Source organism: Canis lupus, chromosome 15 (genome assembly GCF_011100685.1).
Source record: "Canis lupus familiaris isolate Mischka breed German Shepherd chromosome 15, alternate assembly UU_Cfam_GSD_1.0, whole genome shotgun sequence".
Classification (NCBI taxonomy): Eukaryota; Metazoa; Chordata; class Mammalia; order Carnivora; family Canidae; genus Canis; species Canis lupus.
The window spans coordinates 50,358,298-50,364,039 of record NC_049236.1 but is presented as its reverse complement, the minus strand read 5'-3'; the positions used below and the strand labels follow the sequence as shown (position 1 = coordinate 50,364,039).

General features: G+C 44.9%; 1 long non-coding RNA gene across 1 annotated transcript; it reads right to left on the bottom strand.

Annotated features, from left to right (window-relative positions):
* Positions 1–1,676: 1,676 nt before the first annotated feature.
* On the bottom strand, positions 1,677–4,312 carry LOC102152418. Its single transcript, XR_005370893.1, has 3 exons — positions 3,826–4,312; positions 2,731–2,813; positions 1,677–1,848 (listed from the first exon to the last, which is right to left on the bottom strand). It is a non-coding gene; the product is annotated as an uncharacterized LOC102152418 (long non-coding RNA).
* Positions 4,313–5,742: the final 1,430 nt, after the last annotated feature.

Here is a 5,742-nt window from a genome sequence, read left to right as displayed (position 1 = left end):
TCTGTGCTCCAGGAGATTGCGTTTCTGAGTGAGGCCAACCCCCGCATTGCCCTGCAAAGGGCTCTTCCATTATGTTAAGAGCTGGTGATGATAGTTGCCATTAATATTCAGCCCTTTGGCCTCCACCCTCTCCCATTCCCTCAGCCCTACACACTTCCTTCTGACCCTCCGGGAGGTAACATCAGGACTCTTTTCTCCCAAGAGACCTCTGTGATTGTTTGCCTACAGCAGGGAGCCTGGCGATGCTTTGGGAAGCATGTGTTCACGGAGGGGTAGGAGAGGGAGAAAGGGAGTCTTTTTCGCAGGTCTTCACCCTCCCCCTTCCAATCCAATATTAGAATAAAGTCTCTGCTTCCTTCTTATCCTCCATGCAGATGCTGGGAGAACAATATAAAATTCCTTCTCAGTTGGGGCCCTAACTTCTCATTTATTTATTAAGAAATGATGCCATTTTCTCCAAGGAGCCATCTATCCTGTTTTCCTGGGCACTGTCCATTACTACAGAAACGAAGGGAGGGAAAGATCCACTTTCAGCCGTGGGGGTTGTAGTGGCTCTCAATGTCTCTTTCAGCAGAGAGAATGTTTTTTGAAGCCTGTCCAGGAAATTTGGTTCTAAGAACAGCCTGCTAATTTGAGCTTCTTCAGAGCTGACTCGTGTGACGAAGCTGGCATGATGTCCAAACCAGGCCGGTGCCATGGCAGTGGAAAGTGCCTGCGTTAGGCTGCTCAGGTGCCGTGACGAAGTGCCACAGGCTCGGGGAATTCAACAACAGACATTTCTTGTCTCACAGATCCAGAGCCTAGAAGTCTAAGATCAAGGTGTTGGCAGGGTTGGCTCCTTCTGAGGCCCCTCTCCTTCGTGTGTGGCTGTCCTCTCCCTGGTCCTCACATGGTCTTCCCCTGTGCATGACTGTGTCCTGATTGCCTCCTCATGTTGGATTAAGACCCCCCCCCCCCCCAGTGACCTCATTTAACCTTAATCACCTCTGTGGAGACCCTATCTCCAGAGTCACATTCTGAGATATTAAGGGTTTTCTTTAACATGTGGGAGGGGGGAGGCGGGGAGCACAGTTAAGTTCATAATGTTGCCCTTATATGAAATTCAGGGGCACTTGGGTCTCAGGCTTAGCTCTGCCTCTGGGTAAGTGACTTTGAGGAGTGTGTCAGCTGGAGGTTTTGGTTGTCAACAGCAGAAACAATCCAGGCTCATTTGAGCAACAGGGCAATTGAATTAGGACGCTATTGGGTGCACACTGACACAGCGGGAAGGCTGGGAACCAGACAGAGACCCTGGCACCCTGGGGGATGGGAAGCAGAAGCCCCAGGAAATGCCCTGTCGTGCAAATGCTTGGATCAGGGTGTGGTAGCTGACATGAGTGAGCTCAAGAGTGCCAAAGGGCAGCTCCTTGTTGGGTTCACCACTGTGCTGGGGGAGGAGGAGGAAGGACCCTGAGCCTTGGCCTCAGTAGTGGAAACCAGGCACCAGGGTCCATAGCTGTGCAAGACCTCCCCTCTTCGGAGGGAGTGATTCCTCAAGAGAAAATCAGCAACTGTCCAAAGAGGAAGTGGATGTTGGGACAAACAACTGTCACATGACTAATCCCTTGCTTGAGAAAAGGGGGCTGGACCAGGCAACCGCTATGTCTCTCTTCATTAAACATTTACGAAAGCTCCCTACCACTTCTTTCTTGAGATCTTCCCCTTTCTTTGTCAGGTGGGTGTTGAGACTTCCACTCCTGGATTCTTTATTGCCTGTGGTGCCTCCCTGGCCTTTGACTTCTCCCCGATGTCTCCCCAGTGGAGGCGTTGGCCTCTGTTTGTTCAGGAAGGTCACCAAGGCTTATACTGCTATAAAAAAGCAGAGTGAGCAGCTTTCTGGTATGGATCAGTTTATTAATGTCTTCTTTGTGATTTGTACTGGTAGTAAATATTATATTCATTATAAACAATAATTCAACCTGCCATTCTTTCTCTGGTCCTCAGTTACCTTGTCCATAAAACAAGGAGGTTGAATTAAATGATTATTAAGGTCTCTTTCAGCTGTAGCTCTGTTGGATTCCATGAAAATTAAACTCCTTAGGGTAGGTAGTCTGTGGGGGTTGACTGTGAGGCATCCCCCTAGAACTTGGAAATGGAAAATGTAATTTCCCTCTCAGGGAAAAATTATAAAACCAGCTGGCACCAGATCAAAGAAGATATATTCAAAGTCTCCTTAAATGGACAGGATGGATCGCAGACCAGAGAAGTCTGGATTGACAACGCAAACATCCCCAGGGACAGAATGGCCTGTCAGAATGGGATGGAGCATCAAGACATGGAGGAAAGGGAGGCTGGAGAGCTCCTCGGGATTGATTCAAAATCTGGCCAAGGTGAGGCTGGGGCAAGGCAGTGGGCAGGGTACCCACATGTTAGAAGACTCTGGACTGCTGTTGGCTGCCTCATTGTAGTAGAGATGGGGAGGAGATTCAAGCTGCTAGCACTGGATGAGAGTCCACATAGCTAACAATCCACTTGGCACAGGTGCCAATCAAACAGGAAGGTCTTTAGCTACAGCTGGAACAGGGCTCTAGGGTCCTACATATCCTGCATTTACACATTTATTTTCTAATGTCTGGGACGTCTATGGGGAACTTAGTATGGGAAGAGCAGTGAGTAGGAGCATATAGAAGGCTCAGGGCAGAAGCTATTTATCAATCAGCCCAGAATTATTTTGTTATTTTAATAACTTACATGTTCGAATCATTCATTCTCTTTATCTGATTCCAACTCATCAAGCAATCCTTTGATTTGAATGTGGTTACCCATGTTTCTACCTATAGGGAAAGAATGGGCATGACAGGCTTACACGATTATAAGATGACTGTATTCTTCAAAGTAAACGAACAGATTTTCTGTTTTATCAGTCTCTTGGGAGCCTGATCACATAGATCAAGTGACATCCCCCTGTGAGAGAAATCCTTTCTTGGCTTGCAAACAAAGTCAATTGTCCCAATTAAAAAAAAAAAAAAAAAAAAAAAAAAAGAAAGAAAACAGAAAGACCCAAACTTGCTGCATAGAAATGCTTCTTAGAAGTAGCCAGCCAGCTCCTCTTTCAAAACTAAAATCAGTGGTCCAAGGGTTTCTTCAGTATTTTTCCACAGGATTTCTGGCTGAAATTCCAAGGCATGTAAAAATTCAACTATAGACAGGTTAGATATAGTGGTTCTCTCTCTCTCTCTCTCTCTCTCTCTCTCTCTCTGTCTCTCTGGTGTGTGTGTTTAACAAATTTTTAGTAACACATTTATTTTCAAACAAAATCTTACAAAGGACCTGAAGCTCCAGATAAACATACCCATATGCCAGGCATCTCTTCTTGGGTGTGTAATAGGCACCTCAAATAAGAGGGATCCAAATAGCATTTTTTTTAAAGATTTTATTCACTCATTTGAGAGAGAGAGAAAGAGAGCAAGAGGGAGAGAGAGAGAAAGAGAGAGAGAGAGAGTGAGCATGAGCAGGGAGCAGAAGCAGAGGTAGAGGGAGAAGAAGACTCCCTGCTGAGCAGACTCCCCAATGTGGGGCTCCATCCCAGGACCCTGGGATCATGATCCGAGCTGAAAGCAGATGCTTAACTGACTGGGCCACCCAGACACACCCGAAATAGCTTTCTTAATGACCTGCCCTTCTCCATGCCTGCTCTTCTTCATCAGGCCAAAAACCTAAAATCATTCTCAGGTCCCCTCTTCCCAAACTCAGGCTTCTCCACACATCATATATTTAGAATCCCACCCCTTCCAGGCCAGGGCCCCTAGTCATGAAACATCGTTGCCGGCCAACATCCCCTCTTACCTGGGTCACTGCACTAGCCTTATAATAGGTCTTCCTGCTTCCACTTCTGCATCTGTGTGTTCGTTGTCTACGTAGTGAAGTACTATCTTCAAAACTGTGGATTAGATCATATTCCCCTGTTCAAAGTGCTCCAATGTTTCCCAACATACTTAGCATCAAAATGAAACTCTTTCCCGTGGTCTGCAAGGCCCTCCACCATCTGGTTTCCTGGTGTGTCAGTGATTAAACCGCTCTCCCCCTCATTCTCTTGGCTCCAGACACACTGGACTTATTGTTGTCCCTCAACTGTGCCAAGTTTGTTCTCTGCTTTGCATTCCCTGTTGTGCCCGCTTAGAACCACTGGTACCCTTGACTTTGAATGGCTCACTTCCTCACACCAGTCAAGTCTTTGCCCAAATGATACCTCAGAGAGGCCTTCCCTCACTACCTTGTCAAAATAACTGCCCTGATTCATTCCTACCCACTAGCTCCTTGATTAATTCCCACCACCACCCCAGCATTCTGTAGAGGACCCTGTGGTGTGCTACCCAGCTCCCCCTTGGGGACTGAGTGAAACTCACTGCTTTCACTGCTCGGAGTGTTGGCTGCCATCAGTTTACACCTGAGACACTTTCCAGGCATTGGTCTTTGCCCGAAGAAGCTGCTTCACCTGCATTTATGTCCATTCCCTGGAGGCAGCCTGTCTCCAACAGCTCGTCATACAGGCGTACAAATTCTCAATCCCCTGCTCTCAATGGAGACAACTCTCCTAACCAATGCTCCAGAGCTACCGTTAGCACTGGATGAAGCTTCTGCTCCCAGTGCTTCACAGCTCAACTTTTCCCCTCTGCCCAGCCTGTAGAACCCTGCCCAACCCCTCACCCCTCACATGTGCTGTTCCTGACAGGATTTCTATAAATCTCTGTCTCACAGTCTACTTCCTGTGGAAGCTAACCTATGGGCCACTACCTAAAATTATGTGTTTGTTTACTTATTTCCTGTCTCCCCAACTAAGACTGAAGTTCAGTGAGAGCCGTGATATTGTCCATCTTCTTTGCCTCTGTATCCCACCTCAGATGCTTTGCATGGTGCTTAGCATACTATAGGAATTCAAGAAATAATTACTGAATGAATGAATGAGTGTGTCCCCAGTATATATCATAGATGAAAGTGAAACTGCTGGGCACGGGGACAGTCAAAATAGGTGAAGGTGATTAAGAGGTACAAACTTCCAGTTATAAAATTAGTAAGTCACAGGGATGTAATAATGTACAGTGCAGGGAATCCAGTCAATAATACCGTAATAACTTTGTGTCCTGACAGATGGCAACTAGACTTACCTTGGTGATCATTTATTTCATAACGTATATAAATGTCGAATCACTATTTTGAACGCTAACATAAATGTCAATTACACTTCAGTTTTAAAAATTCTAATATTGGACTGATAAAAAGAAAAAACAACCCTGATACATTGGATTTCATCAAAATTACAAATTTATGTATATGATAAAGAACTTGTATCCATAATGTATAAAAACCCAACAAATCAATAGTAAAAAATAACTCGGTTAGAAATGGGCAAAAGACTTGATACGCAGTTAACAAAGAAGAGATATGAAAAGCCAATAAGCACATGAAAAGAGGCTCATCATGATTAATCATCAAAGAAAATTGAATCAAAAGCACAATAAGTTAACATTTTATACCCACTAAAATGCTAAAATCAAAGGCCAACAATACAAATGTTGGCTAAAATATGAAGCAACTGGAATTCTAACATACTGGTGGTGAGAGTACAAAAAACAGTGTAAGTATTTTGGAAGCTGTTTGGCAGTTTCTTATAAAGTCAAGCATACATTTACCATATGACCTGGAAATTTCATTCTGAGACATTTATCCAATATAAATAAAAATCTACAAAAAAGAGTTGTAGAA